Below are 15,584 nucleotides of genomic sequence, written 5' to 3'. Positions count from 1 at the left end.
ATGGGGCAGAAGCAGGCATTGGTCAGTGTGATCAGGTCATCTGCATTTGCTAATTAGCACTTATCAAAGTTGGATTCCTGCTCTCCCCCAGAAATTGGGAGACTGAAACATTATCTTGCTTGATGATTATATTTCAAAGAGATGGTTCCCAAGGCCTTGAGGAAGACATTCCTGAATTACAAATCTAGCAAGAGAAAGGGCAGAAAAAAATTTATAATTGCAACTTTTCTAATGTCAGTACTCTAAAAGCATGGTGGTCAGGGGCCCATGGTCAGGGAAAAAAAACTGCTTAAATTTAGTCAGGCTGAGGTGAGCATTAAGGCCATCTTAGCCAACACACGAACACACACACACACACACACACACACACACACACACACACCCCTCACAGATATACCTGTAAAGTGTATGTGTATAAAGGAGAATGCCCTCTACATAAATAGGTTTTATTCCAGAAATTCAATGGTTGTTGATGATTTGAAAACACTATTATACAAATATAATCCCAAATTGTTTGATAATTGCCCCAAAATTCTTGATAAAAATGAAATGCTTGTTCTTGATTTTATAATAGGAAACAAAACAAACAGAAAAAGCACTGAGTAAAACAGAAGTAGAATACAGTACTTCTTTCCACATTTAAAAACATCTCTTAGACCAACAATCAACATTCTCTTAAGCTTTAACAAGAGACACGTCAATAAAGGCAGATACAAGATAAGAATACCCACAGTCACTACTACTTAATTTTCCCTTAGGAGTTTTAGACCAGTGATTCTCAAGATGTGTTCCATGAACCAGTGGTATCAGCATCTCCCGGGAACTTGTTAGAAATGCAAATAATTGAGCGGGTAGGTAGGGGCAGCGCTCTGTGTGTTAAGAAGCCCTGCAGGTGATTCTAATGCTTATTTGTATGTTTTTATGGTATTTCTTTCTTTCTTTGAGAGAGAGAGAGTGTGCATATGTGTGCATTTAAGAGAAAGAGGGAGAAAGGGCAGGAGTGGAGGGGCAGAAAGGGAGTGATGAGGGACAAACAGACTCTGCACTGATTGTGGAGCCTGACCCCGAGATCATGACCTGAGCCAAAATTAAGAGTTGGCCACTTAACTGATTGAACCACCCAGGGGCCCCTCTCATGCATATTTGAAGTTAGTTCTAGATAAAAAACAGAGAAGGGGTAGGCAAAGTCTATGCAGGCATGTGGTCTGTATCACAACTATTCAACTCTGCCAACGTAGCACTAAACACACACATGATTTTTAAGCAAATGGGTGTGGCCATATTTCAATAAAACATTTTACAAAAACCGGTTGAAGACTGGATATGGCCCTTGACAATCGTTTGCTAATTTTTTTGAGTCTAGAATTTAGACAATAACAGAAGACAAGAAACATAAAAAAATATATACTCATCAGAGCAGAGAAGTAAAAATATTATTTCCAGATGACAGAATAATTTGTACTCTTGGAGAATAAATGGAACCACAGTTAGATAAGAGCAAGCAATAACACAACCAGAAACAAAATACATTTAAATGAATGAATATATTTTTAGATTAACTATGATAACATAATAAAGGTTTGTTTTTTTTTGTTTTGGTGCAAAATGGTGATTTTATTAAAGCACAGGGATAGATCCCATGGGCAGAAAGAGCCACTGCCTAAAGATCCTATTTTTAACAGTAATAAAAACATCTAAGAATATAATGTCCAGATGTCGATACAAAAATAAATAGATTTTGTAAGAGTCAAAAGGACACCTGAAACAGAGGACAGTGTTCCAGAGGCTGCGCCCTGCAGCCAGCTCTTGCCCACAAGACTCATTACTTCCTGACAAACCAGATATTTTAGCTACTGCCTGGTTTATTTTCAGTATCTCTCAACAAGACTGTAAGGTCTGTGATTGCTGGGATTTTTACCTGCATTGTTCACTGTTGGAGAGAAGGCGCAGCTAGCAGTGCGTGGCACATAGTAGGAATTCAGTCAATATTGGTGGCTGATTGAAGACGTGTATACTCACTGTTCTCCAGTTAACTGCTAGGGCTAATGCAATCCCCAGTTGGAAATGATTTGAGACTTAACAAAATAAACCTCAAATGCATCTAAGTGGGTGTAAACAGCCCAAAGTGTTGCAGAAAAAGAAAGAAAAAAGCAGGAGGACAATCTGGCTTCACTGATATTAAACTGTACTAACTGTAATTATCAAAACATTGACAAATTAGAAATCTTGTCAGTGTGCTCTGGATTTAGTGTAAAAAAAAGATGTCATGGCAAATCAAAAAGTATTAAATCTATGGTATTCTTAATAAGTAAGTGAATAAGCAAGATTATCATATTAGTTTAAAAATAGGCAAAGGACTTAAAAGTACTGAAAGAGAAAGCTCCATGTGGTGGCATTAGAGCATGGTTAATAACATGGACTTTTGATTTTGGATCAAACTCAGATTCCTCCCTTTACTAGTAGTGTTACCTTGGGCAAGTTATTTATCTTCTAAAAGCCTTTAAACTTTCTCTGCACAATAGGACTTGTACTTACATCATAAATTGTTTTGGTGAGTTAATGAAATAATATATATATAAACCAGTGTCACGTTTATCTCACAGTAAGTGCTTCATAGATGCTGATTTTTGTTACATCCAAATTGCCCACACAAAATCATCTGAATGTCCAAAAAAAGAATTGACTGATTTATGATACTTTCAAGGAAATCACTATTCCAAAATTTAACTCATGTATTTGAATGATATCTAAGGACATCCAAAAAAAAAAAGACAAATGTTGGAGTAAAACAACATGGAAATTATATAAAGAAAGTGGTATAGATTTTATTAGGAGAGGGAGAGAAATACAAACAGATACGTGGATAGACGCACTGAAACAAACACTGGCTGAAAAGGATACCAAAAGATTAATGGAAGCCCTCCCTGGGCGGAAGGCTTATGAATGATTTCCTAATATGAACATGTGTTACGTCTTTAGTAACAGAACACATAAAATAAGATAAAGGAATTCTTTTTTTAATTTTTATGTATTTTTTATTTATTTTCAAGTGTGTAGTTAAATTCCAGTTAGTTAACATTACAGTGTAATATTAGTTTTAGGTGTTCTTAAGGAAGTAGAATAATGATTTTCAAACAAAGATGTATCTAGCTTACCCATTTCAACGATCATTAAAGTAAATTCTTACAAACTTTAATGTTGAAATTTTAAGGAAATAAAGCTAACACAGGATTTCTTCCCTTGAGGTTTGTGTCCATAGTGTCTAAAACTCCCATGTTTTCATATTTATTTTCTTTTCAAAAATGTCCAAGTGGAAGACAAAGTTCCAATCTGGTTTTGGGGTGGTGAGGAGAAGGGAAGGATAATTCTAAAGGTCATGAGGAAAGGCAAAACTGGCACTCGCGATATGTCCTTGGAGAATCAACTGCAGAACCTAAATTGGTTTCTGAGGAGACTGGTATCAAATTGTTTAATAAGAAGGTCCACGTTTCCAGGATTCTATTCTCTTCTTGTCTAAAAATACCTTGGAATGCGATAGTCTTGAAACCCCTTTGAGACTTGGCTTTACTGAATGGCATTTCGAAATAAATTCAGGTGCTTTGTCGTGGAAGATTTGGTTAGCCTTTTATTTCACACGTTATTTTGGACGCTGACAACAAATCCAGAAATTCAAAACATGAGCAAATAATCCAGAATTACCCTTGAAAAGCCACAAAGGAGGCAGTGTTCGTAGAGAAAGGGATATTGGACAGGAATACGACAAAGTTGTATTTCTGGATTTTTCATCAATGTCCGTGGCAATTCATTTTGGTTCTTGGGGGTTCAGTTCTCTGATCTGAAAAATGAAGAGGCTGGATGTGATGTGTTTGAAGTTCCTTTTCAAATTTAAAGAAAAGTCTGTGAAACGGTATGAATTAAATGGTCTTGATATTCCTAGGAAATATGAATTCAGTGACCATCGAAGTGTATTAAAATCAGTACATTTCAACTATCTTTCAGTGTGGAGAGAAAAAATCAAAATACTAAGTTCAACCCTGAAATTCTTGTTATAGAGCATTTTATTAGTGCAGTAATTACCAAAGCAAATTTTTGAATCCCAGAAAAAGCAGTCAGCAGATTTCCTGAGTTATCTTAGCAGAGTGCCAATGACCAGAATGGCTATATATTTGCTTAAAAAAAAAAAAAGTGGTGAACCCGAATTTATTGGTGGGCCACTAAAGGCAGAATAAAAATCTAGTAATACAGATCCTCCCCTAAGAGCTTGTTCCTCAAGTAAAGCCAGTTTTAGGCCTTGGTATTATCCGGATAATAATTTCAATGTCTTTTCCTTTTCAATGACCCTGTCTCTTTCTCGCTCTCACCCACATCTAATGAAGGAAAACAGTCTTCATTTTTTTAAATCTTTTTGGTTCTGCCCAAATATTGATAAACTCTTTAATAAAATCTACTTGGAAATTGGAGAAGTGGTTGATTCTGGCTTCCGATGATATCCAAGTACTAAAATCTCTGATAAAGCTCTGCTAGTTTCCCAGACAAAATATGATGTCTGGGAAGCCTAAATGTAAAAGACAATGGTTTCCATATTTTGTTATTATGCTTATGATGCTGTCCTTTACACATCGCATAATAATTATGTTTGTAGGACAGCATCTCCCTCTGGACTGTGAGCTCCACTGGTGCAAGGAGTGTGTCTCAGGATAAATCCCCAGGGCTCTGGGCGCTTAATGCATGTCTGAACAATTAATGCTGAATGAATGAAGATCTGAGAATACATCCTGGATTTAAAGCCTCTTGATTTGAGGTTTGGAGGTTTGTTACTTTTTATTTAAATATATTATCCTCCCCCAGGGCTTTGATCTGATAAGTAAAGCCAGGTGATTATAATATCACATAAATTTTTTATGATGAAATAACATTTGTGAAGTTTTTTTTATTAAAGATCAATTCAAATAAGTTAGTATTATCATTACCAGTAGGATGCAATATTAAAAGTGGAAGACCTCAAACTTAGCAAAGCGGTATAGAAATCCATTGAAAGACTCAAAGCCTTTTATTCTTCCTTAAAGACAAGACTGAAACACAAATGCTGTTGTGACAACAGTGGAGTGACATGAATATACACAAATTACTAGTATCAGTTTTTTTCAGAGCTGGATACAGGAAAGGAGAAGCAGAATAAGGTAGAGAAGGGGGACCAGAAGTCCTACAAGGAAGGGTAATATTCAGGTTTCCCTAAACTGGCCCTCAGGATATCAAAGCTCTGAATTCTTTGCTCAGGGGAGTTTTTAAAGAACTTTTTAAATGTTCCAATTTTTAAATAAAATAATTTGCCAGTTCCTTCTTATTCTAGAATAAAAATGGCAACAAACTTAGCAGAAGGACTATATTCTGAAGATACAGAATATATAATGATATTCTGGCTGATTGCAATCTCGACTCCAGCAATGACTAGCTGAGTGACCTTGGATAAGTTACCACTCAGGACCTGTTTCCTCAGCTGTAAAACTGGCTTGGTATTGCTCAGGGTCTAGGCTTGATTTAATGTTCGTTTTCTACCCACCATGTCCACCCTCCTAGAGTGGGAGAATTACCTCAGCTGCATGGTCTTGCTATTAGCCTTGCATGACTATATGAATGAAACTCTAACCACATGCAAAAAAATAATGGAACCTCTTATTCTGAGGTGGGCATAGTGGGGTCCACAGCCTCGGAAGCACTGGCTTCTTAACATAGCTCCCTGTGGGATGCCAGTTTGTACCCATTCAGGGGGATGAGCTTTTGCTTATGCTGTATTTGGAAGGAGGTAACTTAGGCACAGAGAAATTAATATCCTATATCACAAAGACATTCGTTCCTTCTAATGGCCCACTGTTGCTTGTGAATCTCTCCCTCACAGACAGAGGTATATACACGTGAGTCCCCAGAGAGATATGAAGAATTAATACGCTCAAGGGTGTTGTTATAACTGTTGGCAAAACATACAAAAAGGGAGTTTAGTTTGTTGAATTTGCAAAATCTCTTATTTTATTAATAAAGTTTTTATTTCCTTTGAGCCCGTAGTCTCTTTAAGTAATTCATTGTGAAACCATGTGTGTCTCTATTAGGCTAAATGTTCTGCGTAATAGGTTAGTTAGGCATACGATCAACTACCTTTGTATCAGTAGTAGGACAAATTGGAACTCACTGGTCTTTTATTAGCTGTGTTATGAAGCTATGGGTATCTAAGAAATCTCAATATCGAGTATCTTCTACAGCTTCCCTGTGAATATGTGTTCCAACCACACCACTTCTTTCTATGCTTTGCACTTTGTTCTACTTCGGTCTTTTCCGGATGCAACCATTTAGAATGTCCTGCCCACAGATCTTGACCCTCTCACTTCACAAGTCACCTCTTTAGGGAGGCTTCCCGTAATCTAGTGGTTCTCTTTTTAACCTGAAATTCAGTTGTAGTTTTGCACCATGAGCTTATTGCATCCTTGATGTCTAGAACAGTGCCTGGCTCTTAGAAAACATCGTGTGTTGAATGAATGGGTGAACGAATGGTATAAGTTCTCTTATTTTAACCTCATAATGTGGATTGTCACAAAGCCAAGATGTGGCATAGATGCTCACAGTCTATATTTTAAAATAATTACTTTGAGATTCTGTGTCTCACCTAACAAAAACAAAACAAGCAAAAAACACTCCTGGGGAAAAGGCAAGAAATAACACAATCAACAGTGGCGAGATTTCTCCTGCTCCAAATATGCCAGGGTAGGTTCACCATCATCTATGCCTTAACAGCTCCCTCATTGGTGGTATGGAGGAAGAAAGACAAGGTAGGCTGGGGTGGGAAGATGTGGGTAGAAGCTTTCGCAAGGAGGCTCTCTCAAGCTCTGCCTGCTAAAGACAGTGGGAGTTTTATAATATTTTTTTAACACAATTGTCAGCCAAAACAAGCACCTGGAATCTCATATTCTGCCTCAGATTCCGGCCTTAGTATCATCAAACTGCCCTAATGTTTTCTTCAAGTAAGAGAATAAAAAAAATTATGAAAATATAAGTACTTACCCCAGCGACTTAAAAATTCTTGCATGTAGAAAAGGATATCATAAGAAGTAAAACAAAGAAAAGAGAATAGAGCTGAACCATTTAATTTCCTATATAATTATAGGGAAAAATGTTTTTCCCACTTTGGTATCCTACACATTCAGTAGGGAGAAGAATAGCACTATAATTTACATTTGCCCATATGTAAAATGATGATATATATTAATATATATATTAAATACTTAATCCCTCATTCTTTCATTGTATACATATTGAGTATTTGGTATGTACCAGCTCTGTGTTAGTCACTGGGAATACAGTAATGAACAAAATGGCTGAGCACTGTTTTTGTAGGAATTACATTCTGTTGTAATTGAGGAAGGCAAAAACAAACAAATAAATGAACAATCCCCTTACAGGTTGTGATAATCATTATGGGAAAGATAAAGTACTATGAAAGCTCTAATACAGATGACGGGAAGATGATTGTGTGCTCTAACTTGTGAGATCAGGAAAGATCAAGGTAGCACCCCCTTGGTCTCCAGAAAATTCTGTAAATAGAAAATTATTGTCCATGACTAAATCTAATCCTTTTCTAATAACACATAGGATATTTTCCTTTTGGAAATTATACAAACTCTGGAAGGTTTCACAGGAAGAACTTTGCTCTCTTCTTTCCATTATACCCCTCCTGCTTGGACAAAGGTCTGTGGACTGAGCTTCCTGCATGGCTCAGCTTCATCTGTTTTATTCCATTCTCAGCTGTTCAAGGATTCATTACATGTCCCTTCCTCTTGAGGAAGAATCTAGTTCCTTTCCCATTTTAGGTATGTTCACAGCCAAACTCTTTCCTTTCTCCTCTTTGGCTTGGTTTGTTCATGGATCATATTCCACGGTATCACTTGGCTTGGGTGCATTTCCCATTTACTCTTCCCAGAAGCCAGTTGTACACAAGGCAGATGTGGGTATATGTGAGGTAACTCAGACCCACATTTCTTTTTATCCATTTCCCATTGCATTTAAGCATTTCTGAATAGTCCAATGACTGTAAATGGTATGTAGTGACAGGGTGCTGTTCCCTCACCAGGAATGACCAGCACTTTTAATGAATAAGGACATGATATAGGCTCTAGCATCAATAGCTCAAACCCAGCCTTCCCTTTAATTCCTTTGTCTCCATGACTCCGTGAAATTGATCATCAGTTTAGGAATGTCCAGCAACAAGTTGGAAGGAATAGATTAAGCTGTAGTGGTGCTAAATTTTAATTGGATCTTAGACAAAGATATCCCTGGTAACTAAATAGAATGCCAGGTACATGGAAGAAGTAAACCAGGCAGGCAAATGTGCAATTGCAATTAGTGGATATATATGAACTCAATCTTAGTAATTATCTGTTAAGAATAGGAGTCAATAGCTCTTCCAGTGACCTTGAACAAATTGTATAGCTCTTTAAAAGTTTTCCCAGTCCATAAATCAGAGTTAATACCATTTTCTATTTACCGACCTCAAACAATGATGTCTCAGTATACATTACGTGTTCTGAGATCTGTCTATAAAAATCCTGCAATAATAGAAAGCGTTACTTTGTTGAAAATTAATGTCTTGATATTTACATGGTACCTCAAAGAGTTACAAACTTATACTCCATTTTTACCCACATGGAACAGCTGAGTTTCTACTCATTTTCTCCCACAGATATTAGTTTTTATGTTTTCATGTTGTTGTTGTTGTTGTTGTTTCTGGCCGTATTTCTAACCTTTTTAGATCGTTTTATTTCATCTTTTCACCTCCACTTGTGAATTCAAAACCATCCAATTTGGCATCATTAGGGAGTTTAATCAGCATATTTCTTTCAGACAATAATGATGTTAAACAAAAATGCTGTGTTACTGTAATGACATCAAAGTCAATCCTCTTTTTGGGACAACTGGCCACGCATGAGAACAGATGTGGCAGTCTCTGCCACAAAAGGTCAGTTGAGAGTAGAAGGTAGCAGTACTGGGAAAACATGAGATAGGACATTCCTGCTCTTATATTCCAGGTGAAGACCAAAGAATTTAGTCAGAATCTCAGAAGCAATGGGGTGTGCAAACTATTTTTTTTTAATTCAGTATTAGGAATGTGGTCAGTATTGGGAATGTGACTTTCTATCAATTGAGGAACACTCTCTGAGCTCGTTCCCCCCTTGGAATCACTAGACGGCTGAAAGTTAATAATTATCATGTCTAGTATGGACTGAAGAACTACTGGGCACTGTGCTTGGCACTGGCATATTCTATGAAGCTTCTATGACATTAGCCCTGATTCTAGGGAGTTCACATTGTGTTAGAGACACAGAAGTCTAATGTACTTTAAGCCAGCATAAAAAGTGTCAAACAAGCCAAGAAGCATAGATGAGAGAGCGAACTGGGTGGTATGGAAGGAACTCAAAGAAGAAATGACATTTTAATTGAGTTTTTTCAGTAAGAATTTGAGCAGTGGAGCATGGGAAGAAGCTAGTCAAAGGGCCCATGTATGTGTTCAAGGGTATTTGGAGTGAGGCACTTTCTAAGGCTGGGGAATTGGCTAGTGTGGTTGGAATAAAAGACACCAGTAGTGAGGACAGGTGGGAATGGCAGAGAAAACGAAAAATCGAGATTGGATCACGAATATCTTGTGAAGGGTTTGAAGTTTACTCTCTAGGCAATTGGGTAGAGTGGAAGCAACCTAGAATTTCAAGTTGGGAATTGACATGATCAATTTATGTCAGTATTGATCACTAGACTGATGTCTGAAGAAATCTCAATCCAGTTTAAGTATTTATGTTTTTCAAGCCATTCCTATAGGACTTGCCTTCTTCAGTTGTAGAGAGCAGATATGCAAGCAGAAATCCCACAAAATACAGATGGGTATCTGAGTTTTGATTTCTCTTCCATCCCTGAGAAGTCTATTGTCATTAAACAAAGTTCCCTCTTCTCTAAAATGAGATCATGTAAAATGTACTATATGGTAAAAACAGGAGTGGCTAAAATGTTCAGAATAGGATCTACTTTTCTCTAATATTCTAGTTATGTTATACTTAATTAACAAGACTTTTTAAAAGACTTGCTAGTTAACAAATGTGTAATTATATATTTATCTAACATATTTGCTCGGTTTTCTAGTTATTTTAGAAATCACTAACAGTCTTTGTTAGAATTATAAGCTTCGCTATTAAAAAAGCATTTCTAACTCATTTCAATACACTTTCCCGCCTTAGTAAATATAATTAACATGATAATTAACATGATGACACACAATTTTACAGTTAATTGAAGTTAAAACCTGAGAAACAATTCCCTTTTCTATATATTAACAAACATCTGAATACAGATGACATAAAAAAGGAGTTATGTTCACCTCAAGAAAGTACTTTAAAAAGCTTTAAAACTTTTTTTTAACTTAATATGTGAGAACATGTTTGGTCACCTTACTCCTGAGTAGAAAGTAAAAAAGTTAATAAGGCTTTACACTAATAGGCTGAGCTTGACGCCATCAATATATTAAATTCTAGAGGTATGTTTGCTCAATGAATGAATGGATCTTCAGTTAAACCACTTGTAATGTAAATTGATTAAATATATGACCATTATCCATTTTACTGACAGCTGTTCACATTCCCCTAAGGCTTACAACTTGCCGTTATCAATTTTTATTGAGCATTCACAAAGATTTAGGCATTGAACACACCCAGTGCATTAAATCTCCCTGCCTCATAGAGGTTTACCTTCTGGTAGGACATCACCTGGCCTCTCCCCATATTAAGCCTGTCACAGCAAGATAGAAAGGCAGTGCCACTCCTATGTTCCTTGAGCCCATACTCTGTGTGCCCAGCACTATGCTAGGTGCTTAGTATCTATCAAGGCCAGATAAATAAGACCAATGTGTTCTCTGCCTTTGTGGAATTTATATCCCATCATGTTCTATCAGGCAAGGGCAGCATTAAACAGATCATTACGAATGTCATAACTGAGAAGAAAACTAGAAAAATAAAAGTGCCGTAGAATTCCATAGTCTGGGTCCTAGGTTAATTTGGGGAGTAAAAATTCTCACTACTTATAGCTTCTTTAGGTTTGCCCTAGATTCATCTCTTTTTTTAGGTTTTGTGTTGACATGCATGCATTCCTGTGTTCATTTCACAAAAGTTCATCAGTTTTACCGTCAAGTCCTATCACTGCAAAACCTTGGAATACTATTGCAAGTAATATGGAAATTTTCCACATATGTTAGGGCCATTGGATGGGACAGATTTAAGTGAAGAGCTTGCATGCTTCTGCCCTCCAGAAAAACTTATAATTATGATTTATAAATTTCTAGCTTTGATGTGCAGTAAAGGTTACAACGATGGGAGATAGGAGGCTACTTCAAGAATATCAGAGCTAATAAAAATTAAGAGTAAAATACATGGGGAAATGAAAGGAGACCTTGCAAGGTGGCATCAGATTCTTCAGCAAACGCTCTAAAGTGTTTTTAAAATTGGCATTGCTGTTAACATAATCATAAAGTAAGGGGTGATGTGGCATTTTTTTATTAAAACTCTACAATCAAGAAATTACAGGAAAGCCTTATTTCTAAAAGAAAGGAGCTAAAAAAATCTGAACGATATTTTTTTATTACATTTTCCAGGTGTAATTTGTGCTAACTTCTCCACACCGAAATTTTTATACAGTATTTTGGCAATCAAATCATTTTAGAAATGAAATGCATGATGTTCCGTTACGTTCACAGAAATCTAAGGAACCACGTTCATGTGACTCTTTTATCAATCAGAATTTTGATCACCATTGTAGCTCCCAGAGAATATAGTATGAGAGGTGAATTTTCTGTCCGTGCAAAAATAGTAATAAAAAAGTGAAAGTGACACGATTACTTCTTATCTGCTAAGCTTCATTATTCATGTCTTATGCCATTTCCCAACCACTTTATTGGTTCGCCCTTCCTTGGGTATTTCTGATACTTAACAATCGGTTTAATTATAGTTACTCAAAATAATATGGAGAACAAAATGATTATACACTATAAAGGATATTTAATTTCCCAGTGTTGGCCACAAAACAAGTTTCAGCTAAATGCCTCTATTAATTACAACTACAAGTCTAGTCCCAGATCTATCTACACTAATGGATGACAATGTTGTCTGTTACATTGGCACTTTCCATTGATTTAATCTGTTGGATAAAACATGACCAAGGCAATAACAGTCACGAGGAATATATAGGATCCCTGGACCTTCCCCACTTTCTCAAAGTCTTGTTTCTCTTTCCTATTGTGATCCATGACTAATTTATAGCAGCTGAAAGCTGACCTCAAAGAAAAAACTTCCCTTCTCTATCCTTTGATCACTGTGACAGCTACAAACTGAAACACTTTGCAAATCTCTCCGTCTGGGCATCGAGGGAAACACTGTCAGTCAGGCTGTAACCTTTATTGAGCCCCTGTGTGCGTGCAGAGCACTGCTTCGGCAGCTCTGGAATATTACAAAGGTACTGAAGTTCCTGCAGAAGACCTGACCATCAGGGGCTCTCAGAGTAAAAGACAGTAATCAATTCCAAGATGAGTCTATGACTACATAAAGGAGATCTATTCCTGCTAGAAATTTTCCAGTGAACTTTACTCTTGCACTCTGAGCTTGCACCGAGGTGCCGATGGGATTGCCCATGACATCATTTGGTAATTCAGCTGCTGGTCCAGTCCTGCCTAGAGCAGGGAATAATTCTAGGGAGAGGATAATGGAAACAAATCCTTTTGGAATAAAAAAAAAAAAAATCACCATATACACAAGAGAAATAGTATAATATTCTTTTGATATGGGCAACTACATTTCAGTTTAAAACATATTTAGGAAGTTTTCTTCTTTTAGCGGTTAACTTTATTATGTAATTTGCAGAGCTGTATAGGAGAGGCATTCATTATTTGTTGCATGGCATTCCCACATGGGACGAGATAGACATGGTTTGGGGGGGATAATGGCTAAGGAACATGGATAGAATTTCTTTTTGAGGTAACAAAATGTTCTAAAACTGATTGTAGTGATAAAACTCTATGGATATACTAAGATCGTGCTGCCTAAACGGGTGAATTGTATTATGTGTGAATTGTGATGTGTAACGAGGCTGATAAAAAATAATTCCCCGTCTATACCTGTGGACTCTGTGTCAAATAATAGCTACGACCAGCATTCTTACTCCTCTCTTGATTGATTGTTGATTAGTTGACTCTTTACAAAATTCAGTTACCTTAGTTCCCCTAGCCAACATAAAGGAAAAAAAAAAAAGGCTTTGAAAGCTCAGCTTTTGAGTCTGAATCAAATATTACCTAACGCACATGCTTTAATGAGATACGACCTTTGAAATTACACAGCTACATTCAATTATCCAAAAAGCAGACAAAACATGCAGTTGTTGCCATCATTCTTCTCCTTGGAGGAGTGCTTCTTTGCTGTGCTTTCGCTCTCCTCTGTGCGGGAGGGCTGTTGCCCCTTTCCTTTCTCCTTCTGCCACAAAATAGTTGTCAAACAGGTTATGCTGCTAAGCGAATGTTAGGCTTGGAGAGAGTGACTGAGTTGTTTTCAAAGAACCACTGTTCCACAGTGCCTTTTTCTTTTAGTCCATTTTAAGTACATAAAAGCTACTTTAAAAGGTATTATATTATTCCTAAGTAAGTCATGGAAAGTGTATGTGTTTTATGATTTGCTTGCTTTCATCCCTTCCCAAATGACAAAAAAAATATTAGGTTTTGAAAGAGGTATATGTAAAATCATAACAAAGCAGAAACAAGCCAAGTAACTCCAAATGATGTAATAATTCTAGAGAAAAATATTCTAGAGAAAGAATAATTCTAGAGTAGGGAAAAATAAAAAGATGCAAAGGACATACAGCTACTTGGCTACCACAATTTGAGGTTCTAAAATTAATCCAGATTACACCTTAAGGGCTCAGTACAGAAAATTGGGTGATCCTAAGGATACCCTAAACTAGACCTTCATATGTGGGACTAGCACTTAGGACTAATCTTTGTCTGAAACCAGGAGGGATATTGGGTGTGTGTTTCGTTAAGGAATAATTTACATATAACTTTATATTAATTTCAGGTGTACAACATAATGATTTCCTATTTGTATATAATGCAAAGTGCACGCCACAATGTCTACTTAGCATCCAGCACCACACATAGTTACCAAAAAGATTTTTCTTACGATTAGAACTCTTAAGATGTACTCTCTTAGCAACTTCGGAAAACGAAATACAGTATAATTACCTATAATCAGCAGGGATTGCTAAGAATTGTTAAAACTTCACTCATCATTTATTTCCTGGCAGTTGATCATGTAGTGGCTTATTATTAGTAACTCCAGAATCAACAAATCTTATTCCTTTTCTAGCCCACCTTTTCCTCATCTCTTCCTCATGTGTTCATCTAGCCCCTTTATGAAGAATACAAATCCTCATCTCCAATGCGGTTCTTCTACTCAAGTGTCAAGAACTCAAAATGTCAATCAGGTCCTTCTATTTAGATTCCTTAAAAGCATCATGTCCACAACTGAACTCTCTGCACATGTCGATCCCCAAAAAACCTCCCCACCCTAACCGCTGTGTTTTGTCAGAGGCTATTACCATGTTCTCAATTTCCTGAGCCATAGATGCCAGTGTCGTTTTGAATCAGGATTTTCCTTCATTTCCAGTATCCATCCAGTTACTCAGGCTTATTGATTTTTCCTTTAAGTTGTTCCTTATTCACATAATCCTTTATATTTACACTGCAATTTTCTAAGTACAACACCTTAATACTCTTTTCCCTGGATCATTCTAAGTCTCCTGGCTAACTTTCCCCTCTCCCCGATTTTAGAGTGGGACTCTTTGAATTCACAGCAGGTGTAACGCTCACGTGATCTCCCTTAATCATTGCTTATTAGTCCTGGTTTCAAAAGCCTTGCTTGCTCACACCATTTGCGATCATTTGTCTGATACCTCTGTATATCTGCAAATCAAAAATTATATTTGGGGGTCAATTTAAAAACCTCAATTTCTCCATATAATCTCCTCTGGCTGATCAAAATTTCTACAAGGTTCCATTCCTCTGAATTACTATGGAACATGGAGTTTACATAGCCTAAATGATCAATTAATAGTATAAAGCTTTGTTTTGTCAGTAGTTTTTTCTTGAGTGCTGGTTGAGGTTCCTGGGCATAGGGATTAAGTCCTTTGTAGCTTAATGATAGTGATAATGGTGGTTTAATGATGATGACACTATTTCCACAAGTCACTCGAAGTAATATGGCACTGCTTTGTTGGAACATAAGCTGACCACTCCTGAAAGGAAAGAAAGAGTGAGTCAAGGCTGGTGGGGTTTGGGGGGTGAGGGTGGAGAAAGGTTAGGGAAAAATGTCTTCCAAGGATGGGACAAGACCCCAATTTTAAAGATAAGGTACACAGCAAATGCAAGGTTAGGAGAGGGAGTGAAAAGCAGAAAAGGAACTTCTAGAAAGTGGGTTCTATCCAAACTAAAAGTCAAGGAAGTTCCTTCCAGTCAATTTGCC

Source organism: Ursus arctos, unplaced genomic scaffold (assembly GCF_023065955.2).
Source record: "Ursus arctos isolate Adak ecotype North America unplaced genomic scaffold, UrsArc2.0 scaffold_1, whole genome shotgun sequence".
Lineage (NCBI taxonomy): Eukaryota > Metazoa > Chordata > Mammalia > Carnivora > Ursidae > Ursus > Ursus arctos.
The sequence above is the reverse complement of the archived record's forward strand: the minus strand, read 5'-3'. Positions refer to the sequence as shown.